This window comes from Anopheles stephensi, chromosome X, assembly GCF_013141755.1.
Source record: "Anopheles stephensi strain Indian chromosome X, UCI_ANSTEP_V1.0, whole genome shotgun sequence".
NCBI classification, from domain to species: Eukaryota; Metazoa; Arthropoda; class Insecta; order Diptera; family Culicidae; genus Anopheles; species Anopheles stephensi.
Window position 1 is genome coordinate 14,887,123 of NC_050201.1, and position 19,211 is coordinate 14,906,333.

Here is a 19,211-nt window from a genome sequence, read left to right on the forward strand (position 1 = left end):
AGCTTTCTTTTCTGTTTTCTGCGGGCAATGTGTTAAACTAGAAATGTCATATCGTGGACGAGACGGTTCCGAGTTAGCCATCGTCCCAAAATCGGAATCAGGGGTAGAGCATTTGTTAGGGAGAGGGGGTACAAATTGAATTTGTATAACATACTCTTCCCGGAATCTTGGAAGATTGCCTCGAGCGATTACTTTACGTCATTCTGTCACAACAATCGGTTTAATATGCGGTGTTCGGTAAGGTGACTAATAGCTCACTAAAGCAGTGTGTTCGTGTTTATTGAATGCATGACTGGGAGTTTGTACACAATAAGGCAACTCCTGGTAAGAAGCTGGTACTCTTCCAATATTCCGATATACTCAATCAATCAGTCCTCCACTACTCGCGAGATAACGATATGGCCGGACATTTAAAGGTTTTTTTTCGTTTGCTTCTTGCGTCCCAGCCTCTCCCATATGCTCCCGATCCGGCAGCAAATATGACGTAGTACGGTTGCGCACGCGTGATCCATTCCACGGTGACCGAGGTAGCCCTTCTAGCATAGCACTCGGCTATCGGCCACAGTCATTGGCAAATGTTTCTTCCCATTCCCTTCTCCCTCTCTCTCTCTCCCTCCCTCTCGCTTGATGTCTCGCATCATGAGAGATTTTGGACGAACCAAACTGCCTGGCCGCCGTCGTCTGTCGTAAGACATCTGCCGGCAGCACTCGGCAACTATTTTTGGCTTCCGAAAATAAACCAAACGGTACGGATGACAGACGGGGATACAGACTTCCCCGTTACCGAGAAGTTCTGCATTTATTCGTTGCATTGCTGTCATGCTGTTCGATCGGCTCGGGTTGCGTGATGCACGTGCCGGCGATAATCAATGTTTCGACTTCCGTCAAGCGTTGTCCATCAGCAAGACATCAGCTGGAGTCTAGCAAGGTTTTGTTTCGGAGGGGAGCTTTGTGTTTGCTTTGTGATACCTGTTGGCGCAACGCATTGACAGCAAATTGGACAGCATTATCTCAACTCTAATTAGCATGGCGTCAGGCGCTTCTTATTATGATTGTAACATAAGGAGATACCTTGAGTTTGGGGAGGTCTGGACCTTCTTCCTGCGCGCAGGACTAACTATCCAACTACGAGTAAACTAAGTCAAAGATGTGAGTAATGGCGGTGTAGACTCTCAAGAACGCGCCCTCAAGATGACTCTTCCAGACAAATCCTGATGAACCTGTGAAGCTCCTATCAGAGTAATGCTCTTCAATACCATATTTATTACGAGTTATGTCAATGACCCGAAGTCTTGTAACGTCCCACAATAGGACATTGTGTTAAATTTGTGAAGGCAGATAAAAATAACAGTTCTACATCCATTTTAAAACCTTTCGTATGGGTTTCATGTTGCCGATGCTTCCGGGTGACCTTAATAAACAACATCCAAGGAACTTGAAGTACCAAGGACTTCAGTGTTCTAAAATAAAAAAAAATCATTTAGCTAGTTATATCAGTTGTACCTAAACTTCGCCCAAAAAATTGTGAAACGATCTTTTTCCTGACAACCATGTGTCACATACGTTCGATGTCAGTCAAAACCAATAATTGCTTGCTGACAAAAAAAAAGAAGAATTTATCATCGCTAGAGGTCCTCAAGAGCAGTTCATAGAAAGTGTATTAATTTTTGTACCATTGTCAGCCTACCTAGGACATTCGCTTCTCTCCTGCCTTTTTTTTTTGCTTCAATTATTCGTCCATGATATTTACTTTACAAAATTTATGTCTCCCTTTTCCACAGATTTTATCAAGTCATGACGCTAAGAGGCACATCATGTCGATCATGACTGTAGCTTTGTTCCCATTGAAAAAGGCCTCGATGACAGCAATGGCTCACTGAGCATGGAATAAGGTAAGCTGCAGCCTTTTTTTTTTTGTTGCTCTGCACACTTTCTTTCTTTCGTTCATTCCGTGCGATCTGTCATGTTAACCATTACTGGATAATTTAGGAGTACCTTGGTTTCTTTCATCGGATGCAGTTCACTTTCGGCAGACCTTGAAGCATTTTTTTTTGTCGCATGATCTAGCCCATTTCTTCAAGAATTGAAGCCAACGAAGGAAAAAAGGTGGGGAAATTATTTTCAAAAGAGCATATTGCAAAATGATTTGCTTCTGATTGTGCGTCTAATCCTACCTTCCCTGCCGAGGGTAACGCAAACACCTCAAAATTAACGAAGAAGGAGGAATCCTGTGGAGGGTTCGTTGCATTTATTGCCTGTTTATTGTAGGGGAAATTTGGAGGCGATAAGTTACGGCATCCCGCATCAGCTGCAAGCTATCTGCACGAACCGGGGTTATGGCATCAGCTTCTGTGCGAAGCCTTCCTACCTGCCTTTAAGTTGCAGAAACAATTGCGATGTCACACCGCGAATCGAGCAGCATCGACACGAAATTGAACGCACGATAGCCTTGTAACTGTGTCAAGGCCACGCGATTTTTTCGCCACTTATCTCGGCTGACGGTTAAATTAAGATAAGTTTACGGGTAGGCCATTTTTCTTCCCGAGGTTGATAAGACACCGTACTGAGCACTGAGTTTCTAGGTGGGGAAAGAAATCAATTTATTTGTCCGTTTCAATTAGTATCAGCATCCACGAAATAGGGTGTGTCGCAGCAGATCTTCTTGCCAAAATTCTCTCTTGCCGGCTCTCTATCTCCCAATCTCGGAGAAAGATAGAACAACACACACTAAACCAAGAAACCCGTTCAAGATACCGACCGCCACCAGGTCGAGGTTAAAGTTCAATCCGGCCGAACCCCCGCAAGAAGCCGGCTATGTATTTCGCTTCACTATGTACAAAACTGCGCGCCAGCTATGTGTCTACGGCGTTGCGTTGGAGCAAAACGGAAGTCCGAAAGGTTGGGAAGATGAGGTACCATATGTCTGCGGGTGTACACATTGCAAACACCTCTTTTGCTGCTTCGACCACCCTTTCGGACCCGGACGGAAAATATTGAGTGAGCCAAGCGGTTGAGACTGTGAGTGACTCAGTCGCGGCCAAGATGCTGTGGCATTGGCTCCCGTTCGCCGACCAGCGAGCGTGAACCTCTAACATGAACCGGCCCGAACCTGTCACTCGCACGAGGTTCACTATCTTTGAGGGAGGCGTTTTTGTTTTTGGTGCGGGAAGAGATACCATAAAGATAATGTGCTTTTGACAGAGCTTTTCGGTTGGATTTTAATGCGTATCCTGGTTAGGGTGAAAAGAGGGTTTGGTTAGGAGGTTAGGGAGATGCGTCTCGTTAGAAGAGCTCGGTCGGAACAAAGGATTCTGGATGTATGTTCTTGAGTTGAGAGCAGTGGTTTGCAGTACGCAATATGTCGGCAGACAGATTTCTTTATCTACTGTACTTCAAATCCTATCAATCTCTGATAATTAAAGGATTGACAGAACTTGGGATTCACGCTTGATCCAACCATCAAGGACCGTAGCTGGAAACCCCACTTTTACGAACATCACTTCTTTGTGTGTTGCAAGATTGTCAATCACTGGACTTGATTAGCTTGATGCTAAAGTAGTCTGGGTTTTAGGTGAACTGCCAACGCTCGGTTCGGTCGTCAACCACTACAACGGTTTACCCATTCGGGGGCCATTGTCGTCTATCGTCCCGACACGACGGCAGTACATAAGCGACCCAGCTCCAGCCACTGGCAGAATCCTGCCTGCCGCAGCCCATTATCCTGACGATGGGAACGATGTCCTCCCACCCCAAAGAAGCAGAAAAAAAAACGTTAAACGGGCGAATCCGCCTCCAGTGATATCTCCAGCCGCGAGAAGAGTAGCACTGGTCAGGGTGGCGAGTAGAAGGTAAAAGTCAGACAAAGCAGCCCTGCATTTGATGCCCGGAATTGTATACCCAGGTCGAAGGTTTTGTTGTAAAATGCCGGCAGAAGGAACAAAAAAAAACATCACCGTACATCCGTGTCCTTGAACTTGATGAACTTTCACTTCCACCCAGCCACGCTCCAAACGTAGACACCCTTCAGACGTAGACGACCCACCGCCCTCCGTTCTAGCTCCCACAGTTCCGACTACATTCACTCCAACCTGTTGCCACCCAGCTTACTTCAACGTCCCAACCGAACACGCCCGGCTGCCGAGAGTTGTGCGCAGCGGCACGTGAAAAATCGCTCACCGACATTATGGTGGTTTTTGCGAAAATCTAACTTCAAGATATTGGGAGTGCAAACAAAAGGTTGGAATTGAAATTAATTTTGACTAGCCGATTTTTACTCCTAACTGTGAACTACGATGAGCTCTAGCTATTAGGAACCCAGTGTAGAAGTCCTCATTTGACAGCGAACGCTCCACTAGTACGTCACTAATCTGCCGCACGCTTAATCCCAGCTCTGGTGGTAAATCTCGATTGGTAAATCAATCATCCTATCGGGGGAAATGAGGTTAAGCTGCTGCGGTAGTTCCATCTCGCCAAGGGCCAGAACGGGGGGCAAAAAAATGTCTCCCTGAAAGCACTCCAGCTTATCAGTTTTTAGTAGCAGAGTAGCAAAACGGCGTACAATGTCACCTATCAATGATTTCCTGGTGGATTAGCGCTAATCAAACGATTGCGGAGCTGCACACTAGCAACATTAACCACCGCGGTAGTTTTTGCACGCCTTATCAAAACACCTATCGTGTGTAGTATTTATATACACATTCCACCAACCGTTACTTTGTTCAATTAGGTATGGGTGGGGGGCCTTGGGCAACAATGTGTTACTGGCTACAACAACTGGTCCTCAGTAGAATAGATCTTCCTCGCTCGCAAAAAACGCTACTGTACGAGGTCTTTAATTATGTGGCAGGTTTCAAAATGTTTTCAAACCTACCACCGGCAAGATCTTCATAGCTTAGTATCTTTCCCACTGTGGAGCAGAGTTCGATTCCAATATTTGCCTACCGGCTAGATATTGCACCGACACATCCCAACACCTAAAATCTGTACAAACGGACTGGGTTGTTAGATAATTAAGGTCACCGGGCGGTATGTGCGGCTGCGTAAAAAGAATCGGCTGCTTCACGTGCAAAGCCTACTGTATTGACAGTTTCGTACGTACGAGGTACGCAATCAAACTTTGAGCTGTATGACGACCGTTATTGTACGTTGAGATAACGTATGGGTCTCGTACATCTAGCATGAATTTATTCCTTTCGCTTCTCCCCCTTCCGAAGTTCCGATCAGCTGTCTAAATTTCAATTTCAGAATTTCCAAAGATGAAATCCCCACCAGGAAAAAAAGAACCGAGAACAATCCGCTTCTTTTGTATCTCCCCAATATTTTGGTCTGTCTGCAGTAGAGCCGTTGCTAGGGTGTAGACTAACTCACATGGTAGAAAAGAGATCTCTATGTATACGGCTGTACAGCACCGAAGCCACTTCCTGAAGGATAATGATGTATGGAGCGTCGGTTGTAAATCTTGTAGCTGCAAGAAAACTAGGCCATCTGCTCTCAGGTGAGGTAGCGTGTGTAGCAAGGGCGGTCCGCTACACCTGCACGCTGCATCGCCCACTTCAGTATGCACTTTACCAGCGCGGTTTGTTTACATTTCAAATCAAGTCAACAGCGCTAAAGAGTGAGAGTGTGTAAACGTGTGTATTGTCAATGACTCAAGTAGTGGAGCAGTTGGCGCTAGCGATGGGCGAACAGTGTCGACACCGCAGTTGAGAGTCATTCTTGCAGTGAAATGAATCGAATCAATTCTTTATATTATTCTCAATTCTTTAGAACTCAAACTCTTAATCCGAATTGTGTAAGATAGGAACTTGGAGGTATTCTATAAGTAGAGAGTACAACTGTGTAATCCAACTGTCGCTAACTCTATCAATAAAACTATCTCAACATCTACAAGAACCGACTCACGAATCGCATCAAAAATCCTGGCTTGAATTGACTGGAGTGACTGACCAGCTAAGAGTCGACCCTTTATCTCCCATCACTGTCATTCCGCTTGTCATTATAAAAACTCGAAGTATATCTCCTGTTCACTCTTTGTCACACAGAATAAAAACCCGAAAATGCATCTCACTCCGTACGTAGGGCTGACTACTTTACTACAGTTAAAATTAAGTCACAGAAAACCAGAAATGGCAGGCCGAGATCTCACGAGGTTGAAGTGTCAAGGAAGAAGAAGAAGAATGCATCTCAAAGGCTCAGCAGATATTTCTTTATCTGATTACAAACATATGTTTGAGTTGAAAAGGAGATAAAACTCTGCAGATGAGCGGTTCACACCACACTTATCATTATCGATATTCGGACGATGTGGCGTTGAACTTGTTCTGAACAGACGTCTTGTTGGTGAGTATCATAAATTATCGGAAAAAGGCAGTTTTCTTAATTTTTTTATCTGAAATTTCGTCAAAGATTTATTTAGAGAGTCGACTCTTTCGAGCGAGTGAAGTGATTCTCTCAATCGAAAATGGCATCTCTAGTCCACGCTGCTTGAAGGCGCTTTACATGGAACTGATAGGCGTATGGAAGTGCGGCAGAGGAGCCTTATAGATAACAGCGAACCCCGTTAGCAAACGGGTGTCACTCGTGGATGCAATTAAACCTCCATTCGATCCCTTGTGCTGCTCGTCCATCAAACTTCCTTCAACCCGCACGCCGGCCTCCGGCGGATAGCGCTCGGCGTTATGCGTGACCGGTTTGAACTGCACTCGTCCGGATGCCTTTTCAGAACTATAATCTGAACAGTGCTACATTGTTACTGTACAGTGTTGTACGCGCCACCTCACCCTAACCTGATTAACTGCCTGGCCTGCGAGGAGTATGGGGTTTTGCAATATGCATGACGCGCCGTGAACTTCAAACACACGAATTTATGCATTCATCCCGACCTGCTGCTGTGAATCTATCAAATGTTTAGTGCTGGAAAATTGCATCAAGCCGTAAAGTCCAGAAATAGAAACAGGTTCCATATCTAGCGTTAGAATTCGCTTCCTGGCTAACAGCGCGTTAGAAAGTAAACAGAGCTCACCGAGGATAGCGATGACTGTGTGCAGCGGGAACGCGCTGCGTTGGATGCAGATACCGCTTAGAAACATTCCAGCGATAGATCTAACGTTTCAAAGTCCTCCTCGATGTATCTTAGGGTGTGACCGAGATATTCGAAATTCGACCTAAATAGCTCAAATAACTATATTCCAAATGTCATACCCTGGAAGCGAATCTGATAGTAGTACAACGCAGCACTCTATCAACCTCCCAGCAGACGGGAGCTATAAATTCCATTCCACCGTGCAGTCATTGATGTTGGTAAACATCTGGCACCTGAGGCCCATGTTGTTTGGGAACAGTGTCTAACATTGTAGCGATTGGACACAGTCAACTATGGTCAGTAAGTTCACCCGTGCCGTCTATTACTTTCGTTTGTTATTGTTATTGCATGCGCACAACCGGTCTCCCAAACCCACCCTTACCTCTGAACTCCCCCTCCCCCCTCTTACTTCCTACTGTGGCCTAGCCCTAGTGCCTAGTGCTCACGACACGCTCTAGTTGAGTTCTGCGTTTCCGGCGCAGATGATAAGTGATTAGCTGTGCAAGCGTTGCAATCGTCGCAAAACACTGCGCAACACAGTTTCTCGCTTAGAATAATCGATTCACTTTGATTAGGCACCACTGCATATTGTGAGCGCGAGTACCCCTTCTGGCCACACACGGCCATCCCATCGGGGAGTTTGGTGAGGCGCCACTGTTAGCCGTTAGCGCTGTATCATCGCCCAGCGACGATCGGGTTTCCACATGTTTGCGTCGCATACCGAGACCTCCCAAGGTTTCTGCTGAAGAAAACCGGAAATCTTCCAACTTTTTTATTATCCCCTTTGGACGAATTCTTCGGCCTTTGGGCGTCGTCTGACAAACGTGACAAAATGAGCGGAAATTATTAGTGGTGATACGCACTTGCCGAATGTGATGCGAGGACGCAGCGAAAGACGACAAAAAAGTAAGTAACAGAAGGAACAGTATTACCATCCGTGCACCCCACGTCGTGAAGATATTTGCGGCTAGAACGCGACGGTTGGTGGTCTCGCGCTAGCAGATCTAGAATTCTGCCAGTCAAATTCTCGACCTACAGTGGCGTTCTCCTAGGTGGCGTGGAGGATCTATTTACATTTTGCTCATGCTAGGGCGGACCTCCCCTTATGAATGGGGTCCATTATGGTATGTCGTCGGTTCGCGTTCTATCCTGCCCGTGTACGTGTTTATTTGCCAAAAATAGCAGGAACTAGGCTCAATTGAGATTTTCCTCAAGGCTACCCGTACAAGGCGAACCGTTGTTTGGTTGAATCATTACGAGTTTCAAATTTTTGTACCACCATGTGCGATTTATTTTAGTCGCTCTAAACTTTTTAAGCGATCTTAGAATATCTGGCTTTATAAAGAAACCATTACCTTATATGGCGCAATTACCTAATATCCGGTAGATTCCAAGATATTCGTCCATTACAAGTATCCGGTTGCTTTGGGTCGTAATTTCTCGGTAACGCTCGGTTCCAGGAAGCTAGCCGTCGATGTCGATCGACGCCATCAGCAGAATGGATGGGGCATTTCTACGAACCCGTAGTTCAAACGGACACCGAAGATGTTAACACCAACCCGATCGATACCGATCGAACCCTTTGCCGAGTTGTGCCGCCATTGCCGGTCCATGGGACTGGGTCGGCCATACCTACCCATTGCTTCTTTTATCAGGGCAAAGATAAAAAAAGCCTCGTCCAGGACCGAACCCCTACCGTTTTGTCCGATGTCAGCAAACATCTTAAGTAAAGCGTAGTTGCCCGGTGGTGTGATTAGAAGTCTGGTGAGCAATAACCTTTTAGGGACAGACAGGGTCGTAACGCTGTTTCAAGAGATCTCGCTGAGGGATATCATTTAAAGTTGCTGGTTAGCTTCTGTAGCCGATTTACAGCATCCGGCAGGCAAGTTGAGCAGCAGATGCTCAAGAGCTATTTCATTGAGGGAGTAACACTGGACAACAGTTGTACTCCTACATCTTCACAGTTACTATGGTGGCTACGAGGTTTGATAACAGAGACAAAGTTATACAGATTCTCGATTAAGATTACACACAGCACAAAGCCATATTTGCAACCTCAGCTCTACCCCGAGAGTCCACGGTACATGGGCCGATCTTGATGAAGTGTCTTAACGTACCGAAACATAACAACTGTCATCGGAATAGTTCCGTGCTGGGACCAGTTGCATGTAGGGAAACAAAATCTTATCTTAAGATTGTTCTCGTTATGGGTTGGACCGGTGAAGGTCCAACCATGTTCGTCGATCCTCCCTCTCTAAAAAAAAAGCCCAATACCACAAGGGCCAGCGTGATCGAGAAAGGTGAATCCGTCCATCCGCTGCAGCTCGCGCATTTGCTTATATTTTATTATGATTAGTTTTGCTTACGTTTTGGCACGCTCGTTACCATGGCACTGAACTCCGCTGACCTCCGCCGGTCCTTGAGTGGGGCCTTTGCCATCCTGATTAGCATTTTGGTTTGCGCTTTTTTTCGTTTTGTGGTTGTCTCTCTCTCTCTCTCACTCTATCACTACATATTGCCTATACTTTTCCTTACTTGCGCATCACATTACCGGACCCAACACGTACACGGGCGTGCCTAAACATTGGTACGACACCGTACACTGCAACTTGCCGCTACCGGCAGTTTCCTCCAAACGTTTCTCTCTGTCTCACTCTTTCTAACCGCGTGTCTAATGGTCCGGATAAGGTACCTACCCGGTTGTGCATGGGCTGTGTGGGCCCCGCAGGTTATCTCGGGTGCAGTCTCAACGCAGCGCGGTGCGCATGTTTTCGGGGCGCATTCTGCGCAGTTGACCTGGGTAGCCGTTTTGCGAGCGCAGCTTGATTTCGGCTTCTTCCTGCTGGTACCTCAACAGAAAGGACCAGGATTAGAAAAGTCACCTTTGGCTGGCCTCAATTTCCTGTGCGGTTTTATCTCCCGCGCTGCGTGTTAGCGTGGTTCAAGGACAGCGGTTTTAATTGCAAGCATTGCAATGGGAAGACACATGATAGTACGATTTGTGGTGCTGCTTCTGTTAGGGGCGATGCAAGCCGTGGATGACGTACACGGAACTGTTTGTGATGGGTTTGTACAATTACAATCTAGCGCGCATATATGCAGCTTAAGGCGATAGGTCAGATAATACCTGCTTTTAAATCAAAAACTGTCAAAAATTGGACAATGTGGCGTCTGTCGGTTAATAATAACAATAATAATAATTAACAAATAAATAAATAAATGTCAAAAATTACCCACTCTTCGTCTTCTTCGTCTTCAGAATCCTAGAAATAATAATTCAGATTTTTAGGATTCCTGGATTAATAAATCTTCAAGGAACATTAGAATGAGTTCTCAACTCTCAAAATGTTCCCGATAGCTTATTAAGGCATTAGATTGATCCAGATGTATCCAGAACCGAAAGGTAACGTTGGATGTTCAACTTTCCGGGAGTTCAGAATTGATCTGAATTTAATTGAATAGACCCCATCAATTCCCAACTTGCAATAGGCTCCCTATACCTTGATATGACACAGGATTGATCCAGACGCATCAAGAACCGGAAAGGACCGTTGGATGTCCAAATTTCCGAGATTAATCAATCTTCATAGTTCCAATAAATTCTCAACTCTCAATATGCTCCCAATAGCACTATTGCATTTTGCACCAATCGCATCAAAACCGATCATTGGAACTGGATGTGCAACGTCTCGATGACCGTGAATTACTGCAGGATTACAAAAAGTCAATCCAACGTTCCAAGATTCCTCGATCAATCAATCATCAAAGTTCCAATAAGTTCTCGACTCCCAATATGCTCAAGTTGTATCAAGACCCGGAACCGGACATTGGCTGATGAACGACACGATAACCGCAAATTGCCGCAGAATTTCAGAAAGCCAATCCAAGCTTCCGGGATTCATCGATTGTTCAATCTTCAAAGTTCCAACAAATTCTCAACTCCCAATATGTTCCCAATAGCTTATTAAGATTGATGTAGAAGCATCAAAAACCGGAACCGGACATCGGATATTCAACGACTCGATGAATGAATTCAATTTTTCAGGATTCCTCGATCGATCAATCTTTAAAGTGCCAATAAATTGTCCCAACTCCCAATATGCTCCCAATAGCTTAATAGGGCACAAGATTGATCCAGACGCATCAAGAAGCGGAAGGGAACGTTGAATGCTTACCACGGCTCGGTGGCCTGCTTTACCTGATCCACCTTCCACCAAGGTAGCACGGAACGCCACATTCCAGATTAGGCGGTAGTGCCTCAATCAATCGCGATCACCACCGCCGGCGATGCAGGGCGTCGTTCGCCATCATCGCTCACGTTTTCGCTCCACGAAAGCGCTCCTTTCCCAGTGGAACCCGGGAATGGTCCACGCCTGCTTCGTGTGCATGCTAAAACGGGTCAATCAACCTGACGCTCGCGTCGCCCATTTAGCTGCAGCACCGATCAGCATCAATCAGCAAACCCAGGCGGCATCAATGGAGGAGGCGGCGGCGGCGGCGCAGGACGGTGCGTGTGACAAGAATAAGAATTTCGCCGCGAATGCCCGATTCCTGGGCGAAGGGTGGGTCGAGATCGAAAATATGTAGCCACAGGACATTCCTTCTAATCTTCTTATTCTTTGAGGTTGTTGCTGTTGGTGATGGTTAAAACAAGCATGTGTGTGTGTGGGGCATTTAAAACGAAGGCAGTTTGAAAAGCTCGTGCGAGACGCATCGGTTGTGAATCCCATGGAAGAGCAAAACTGGAAAAACTACATTCACTTTGGGTTTACAGGTTCCGCGCCAAAGATCAAAACCGACCCAAGTTCCCTGGGCATTTTGGGCATTTGGAGCTCTTTCCTTTCTCTCTCTCTCTCTCTCTCTCTCTCTCTCTCTCTCTCTCTCTCTCTTTCTCTATGGCCATTCCCGACTTTCGCACTTTTTTTTTGCAGAGGCCTTGTTAAGCGGTTTTTGTTGTTGTCTGTCTCCTTTCACGCGCTCCATCCTGAACGCACGCCTTTTCTTTCATTTGCTCATTTGCTCCGTTTCGTATCACACTTACCGGACGGTTGGAGTGCCGCCGGGTAAGCGCTTACCAGCGTTCTAAGCCGCTGCTTCACTCCTGGTGCATGTCGTTATCATTCTTCACTCGTATTGCGTTCACCTATGTGCCGCTCTTTTTTTTTTGGCGACTTGCGAGCCTTATTAACCCTCCGGTGTGTTCTCTCATTCTTTGACGATTGCTTTTTGACACTTTACAACGTTCGAAAGCGGACGGCGTAGGCGGCAGGCTCAATAAAAAAATAACAGACTGATCGAAGCACAGAGGAATCTGATGATTGGGGCTGTAAAGCCTGCCTAATTAAAGGTGGGCCACATTAAGCCGTGCTTTTTTGCAGACTTGAGGCTTTTCTCGTTTTCTTCTGCGGCTGGCTATAAATGCTAATAAAGTGCTTGGATTGATATACAAATGGTTGATAAGCTTGTCAAAAATGTTTATCACATGTTGCCGCAGATTTTTTCTTTTATGGGTACTTTAACTCCACCATTTAAGTAATGCTAAAATGTTGCTAATTGATCCTCGTACATTGCACCGAAACACGACAATAAAGAAGGAAGGAAGAAGTAATTTTGCTGAAACGTCTACAATTGGAGAAGTCGCTACAAAAAACTGTAGAATAAAAGCTTTTCTTTCCAAAATCTTCAAAACTTAGCTCTTTAGAACAAAAAATGTCATACATTATTTGAAATAATGAATCTAAGAACCAGATTTAATATGTAGGAAATAGTAAATAAATATGATTGTTTCCCCCCGAAATAATTTATTCAAAAATGTATTCTAATAATTTTTTTTTTCTCAAAACCTAACCTCAACACGAGAGCCTCCCGCCATTTTTTGCCATTTCAAATTGCAGCATTTTCACGGTCGATTTTTATTTTTTGTTTGTTCACCATGTACACCAATTTGAATCGGCAGAATCGGACTGCAACGTGCGAGAAGTGTAACGGATTTTATTGCGAGTGAAAGTATCGCGCGCGTCGAATATGCCGGCCGGTTAAACCCTTCGATGCGTGAAATGGAAAACAATAACATTTTTTTCTCATTTACACTGTGTACTTTTTATGTATTTATCTACTTAAAAGTAATAGAATGTGATGGGTTTATGGCTTTCCAAGTTGTTGCATTTAAAGTAACGCTTATGGTTCGAGTTAATGTTTCCTGAGTTCTCCCCAAGGGTTAATCAAGCATCACGTTGCACTTCGTGTGAGTTCCACGGCAAGTCACTCGTGCCGGCACTCTAGAGTACAGGGGTTTTCTAGTGGACTGTTCAGGTATAGAGTTGATTAACGTGACTTTAAGGCTGACTGAGATCGTTGCAAACATTCTGATATTGGATATGTCCTATAAATGAAGAAACGATACACCAGAACGAAGTACTCGTGCATAATTTTTACTTGTTAATTTTACTCTAAACATCATAATCTTACAACAAATTCCTTTTTTTTAGTTCTTCCGTAACATTGTCAAATCTGACTGTTTGGATACTGTAAAGCCCTGCGCTTGTTGAGTTCCTGGTAGTTCATCGGTTAACACGCGCGTTGTCACGTGCCGACCAATTAGCGACATGATGGCGAATACTTTTTGGTATTACTCATCGAGGATTCTTTTGGAGGAGTTAATAGTTTTCATTACTTTTTATATTTATTTTGATTTCTTTGCAAAGACTCTATAGAATTGCTTTAATTTTTACATTTTTTTCAAATGCTTTTCAAACTTAAAAAACCGTTAAACTGAACGTCCAATCATCCAATCTTCTCTACAATAATTCTACCCAGGTTCTAGGTTAAAACTTTTTCATGTTTGCTCCCCAAATTATCCTTTCATCCTACGATATGATACAGATATCGATGTCGAGTATAACCCTCTGCAAGTGATTCTGGAAAAAAGGGATGGCATTTAGGACCTATCTTCACTCGCCGTGATTCGGCCAGTACGCAATTTTGAAAAGCACACTCACGTACCAGACCGAATCCGACCGCTGCAAGCGCTGAGTGACTGCACGCGAATCCGCACGCGCGTGGCAATTGATGAACGACTGCGTTACCAGGCGCCGGTGAGTGTGAACCGAAGCACTTCAATGTAACTCACGGATACTCGCAGTTCCTCAGTCGTAGCACATGCCAATTTTGAAAGTAGTGGTGCCCAATTTCTTCGCTAGTGGTCTGGATTTTACACTTATAGCCAAACGTTTATGAGTACAATATATTTAATTATTCAAAACACTTGTTTCAATGGTGGATGGTGTATGGAAGTAGATTTAAATTTTTCGCTTAAAACGCATCGAAAATAAACTTTAAAAAATGCTTGATTTTTCATCGTCATTCAATAGAGTCGTATTAAAGCAATGTAAACTTTTCCTTCGGAAAATACTTCCTGGTAGCCTACTTCCAAAATAGTAAAAAGCACACAATCAATTAAAAAACGGCACACATAAAACGACGACGCATCTCGTAACTTCAGCTCGATCGCGGCCGCTCGCCGGGGCACCAGCCGAAGACACTCACCAAGCTACACCCGAACGGAACACACCGCTTTCGTGCTATTTCTGCGACTGGGGATGAGTTCCTGCCGCTCAATTTTTGGCGCCAAAAAAGATTGCAAACGTACACGTGAACGATGCAGGGGATACTGTCCATCGGTATGACGATGGCCTGACAATTTCCGGCACGCGAAACGATGTGTATGATGAGCGTAGAATTGTTTTTTTTTTAGCTTAGATAAAAAAGATCTTTAAATTCTCAAAAGATGCTCACATTATGGTTACTCACAACCTTGGAAGCTGTGGAGGCTGAACAATTATGACGTTTATGTGCTAAAGTACGCGCCATGTTTGATGAATCAGCTCAGCCATGTTAATAGATACTTCGGTTCGAATCTCGTTACTATTTGTTCTTCTTGTGAAATGTCTCGTTTATGTAATAGTTAGTGGGGTTTGCCAGTTATAGTATGCCGATGTCGAAATGTGACCGATGGTGGTCCGATGCTTCCAATGGACCCCAAACGCAGGACCACCTATTCTGTTACAGATCAAATCAAGGAAGCCAGTAATGGTAGATCCTCAGGGATAAAGCCTGAGGGTAAGAGATGGTCTAATGCTGAATTTTAGAGATTTCACCTATTCTTTGCTAGAGCTCTTCGTAGTATGTAAATAACTCTCGTCAGGCTGCTGGACGCTGAGTTGAGCTGAGGACTAATATCATAAGAATGACACCGGACAACCCAGCCCGTCCTCACGGCAATTGGAGGCTTGGTAACTAAAAAAGTTGAGATAGGGTGATAGCGTTGATACGTCTGGATACTGAGGACTGCAGCAGCAGATTAAGACTCCGATCGTTGTGGTAGCGCCTATCCTAACGTACCACAATGTCAACGCCGTCACCGGGTACATCAGGCGCCACTGCACCCTTCAAGTGGTCTAAGTCAACCTCGCCATGTTACCGATACGCTGCCGATAATAGCGGTGCGCAAAAAGTGTTCGCGGTGCGAATATTTAGGTTCGCTCTCCTTTTTTGCTCACTCCCCTTATCTGACCATCTGACGCATTCGCGTGCGCTTATCTTGAGTAGTCGTTTTTTTGTTCTTCAAAAAAGGGTGGTCCATCAAGTATCTGTTTTTGTTCTTCATCTTGATTGTTTGCTTGCTGTGTGCCCTCTTTTTATGTCACGCATGCATGACACCTCATCAGCCTTTATCGCCCACTATCGATTTACAAACTACGATACGCTGTCCTTTTAAATTATGACATTTTATTTTCGCTTCCTCTGTGTGCGTGTGTGACTGTGTTCACCCTACAGGCGAGGGCTTGGCCGTACCTTCACCGGGCCGGGTGGAGGTGTGGGCTTTTGTTTATTTGTTTTTACTCCCGGGTTGACCGCATCAAAGCACCCGGAGGGCTAATTGTAGTGCGATTATCGATGCCGAAGCTTCCGCAAGCGGCCCCCAGATGCCTCGCGGACAGTCGCCGAACGGAAAAAAAGGTTTGATGCTTGTTGCACGAATGCAGGGCAGCTGAACCCGGCACCTTTTGGCTGTGTGTGTTGTGTTTGAAGACAGAAAAACAAAAAAAAAAGAAAACTCCGAGCACTAGCAAGGTGTTTGTCCGGCGAGATGACTCGACCTCTAGCTGCATCTCATCTTTGCCTTTCTCTTTCGCTCGCACGCACGCACTCATCTTACGCACATGCTCTTCCGAATATCTGGTCCAGCCGGCCATCGATCGCACCTGTTTCGGCTCCGGCCGTGTTGCGATACACCGCAGCGTGCACCAACACCAGCGCACCGGCATTCCCATGCAGACACATGTATGGCCAGCCAGCCGGCAAAAGGGCTACAACTGCATCACGGGACATGGGTTTATCGCGCGCGCTTTTACATTACGCTACAAGCCATTCGAACGTCAGATTAAATATCGTCCATACTTCGGAACCCCAATGGTAGCAGACTCCTACGGTGGCTGCGCCAAAACCTGGGGCCCGAGACTTTGATGGGGTCTAGACGATGGGTAATGAAAATATACAACTCTTCTGCAGTGCAGCGTTGCCAACCATCTGCAGAGCCTTGCAAACAAAAATAAAACCTGCACACTCCTGGTCCTCGAAGGCCAGGGCCTCGGCAGGCCCAAGAAGAAGAGATAATCGCAGGACACATCATCAGCAGGGTGCCAGCAGCGCAGAGCAGCCAGGTTTGTCATCCATACTCAGGCGCTGGAACGGTAATTCTACAACTCTGCCTGCAATATTTTCCCTTAATTGGTAACTACTTAGAAACAGGATCAATTACAGCACCCAGAAAAAAAAAATATTCAGGAGGCCATTATCCATTACCTGGTGCAAAAATTTTGGCAAAACGATAACCTAATGGATGAAGGAGCAGTGCCATCTCAGAAGTATCGGCTCAATTTTTTTTTTTTTTTTGTTCTTATGAGATATCTACACAATCCTTCTACTCATCGGATGTCAGCATGCGTATTAGGACGAATATGGTAGTGGCACGATTAGATTTACGAAGGAGTTGTGGGGGGAGGGGGGAGGGGGGTTGGCGGTTTGAGGGAGCTGATGCGAACGACCAGGGTTATTGTGAGGTGGAAGGGTAAACATGCGACATCGCTTGCCGGCATCTAGTCGGACACACACAGAGACACCCGGCAAACTCGGCAACGCATTTTCAATGACAAACCCTGCGTAACACTAAAGCAACATGATGGGTGGTTTTGGTTCCTGCACTTATAAACGATATCGAACTCAACTTCAAAAGTAGTTCAAGCGAGCAAAACACTCCCTAAGCCACTAGTTAGGAAGAAAGCCTTTCAAAACTATCATAAGACTGGCAACAGTTTGGAACGGTCCAGTGGTGGAGACGACAGGCGACGGTACCGGGGTCCAAATCCCATCCGGACCGTTCGCCCGTAATGAGGACTGATTATACAACTACGTGGCATCTTTAAGTCCTTCTTCTTCTTCCTTGGCACTACAACCTCTAGAGTTCTCGGCCTACCATTTCTGGCTCTGTGTGACTTTATTTTACCCGTAGTAAAGTAGTCAGCCGTACCTAACGGGGAGGCGGTCTGGATGGGATTTGAACCCCGATCATGCCATGTGAAGACCGGCACCGTTATCGCCACTACCACTGGATCGTCCCATATTTAAGTCCAGTTAGCCAGAAATGACAGGCATGACTTTATAAGTCGCTAGGCTAAAAAGAGAGAGAGAGAGAGAGAGAGAGAGAGAGAGAGAGAGAGAGACGAGAGAAGAAATCAGAAATCTACACTGTTGTACTGTTGGTTCGGCGATTGAGGCGTTAGCCAAGCCGGTCTTCACACGGCAGGACCGAGGTTAAATTCTCATTCAGACCGCCTCCCCGTACGCAGTACTGACTTTCCAGCTCCGAGTAAAATCAAACACAGGGGGCCAGAAATTGTAAGCGAGACCAGGCCGGACAAGGTTGTGGTGTCAAGTGAGAAGAAGAAAACCGTGTTAAAAATCGGCAGATAGTTAACTTCTTCAGAGCTATAAAAAATAAAGTAGAGCATATTATTAAATTATTTAAGAATCCCCTCGATTTCATGAAAACGCTCCATGTGTTTCGAATGGTTTGGTTCACGATTTAAAACGATCAAACGGTCCAATTCGAACGAATTTACTATGACAAATCGTTTGTTTTCAAATTCAAGTTCATGCGCTCCGACCTTTTAAGTCAAGTGCCACATAAACTATCAAAAGCACCATAGAAGGATATCACCTGTCGCTTTAGGACGCATGACTGCTAGTTACCGGTCTTTAAATAAATTTTAAAGGTAATTGACCAGTGAATGCTCATACTAGCGGAGTACCTTAAAAACAGCACGTATCGTACGACGGAGCTATGCCACTAGCATTTCGTAAGAATTTGTTCAAAGCTAGACGAGACATCCGAATCGCTCCCCCGAACGCAGGACTGACTACCAGCTATGGGTAAAATCAAGCCAAGGAAAGCCAGACATGGAAGTGCGAAGAAAGAAAATAAGAAGATCATACATTATTCTTCGGGGACCTTATTATTCCATTTCGAAAGAATCCGCCCTGTTTTGGGGTTTTCATTTTTTACACAATTCTGTATCGCCGTGACATGTTTGAACAGGCTTGCATAGAGCTCTTCCGCCGACGATTTTCGTCGAATTGCCGGCTTGAAAATAACCGACGCAGCCACAGACTCAGTAGCACCAAACCACTTCGCAATTTTTACATAAACGTTATAACATTGTTATGATATTAGCAACCGCCAACACTGATTTTTTTTCTCAGAAACCTTAATCGGTACAACTAGTGTCCTCCCCACCTTCTGTTGGCCTTCGGGTGCGGGGAGCAGAAGGAGACACCGTGAGCGCGGTGGCGAAGGGAAGTAGCACGTGTACACATTTGTGTGCGTATCGCCCAAAAAGTTGTCGGTTGAGTTGGAAAACGAGGGAGGGGGAGGACAAGCGGGAGGGCTGAAGAAACGTGTGCTCAAGACGTAGGTAACGCGAAACACCTTACCGGCATATTATTACAGTACACGTCGTTTGTGCTGCGCTTGTGTGGTTTTTGCAGCAGGTAAACCGATACAGTCGAAGAA

The 19,211-nt window shown here is 45.3% G+C and overlaps 1 long non-coding RNA gene across 1 annotated transcript; it reads left to right on the forward strand.

The window, feature by feature from the left end:
- The first annotated feature begins 1,782 nt into the window (after positions 1 to 1,782).
- LOC118510249 lies at positions 1,783 to 6,922 on the forward strand. Its single transcript, XR_004905988.1, has 3 exons — positions 1,783 to 1,892; positions 6,042 to 6,339; positions 6,406 to 6,922. It is a non-coding gene; the product is annotated as an uncharacterized LOC118510249 (long non-coding RNA).
- The last annotated feature ends 12,289 nt before the right edge of the window (positions 6,923 to 19,211 follow it).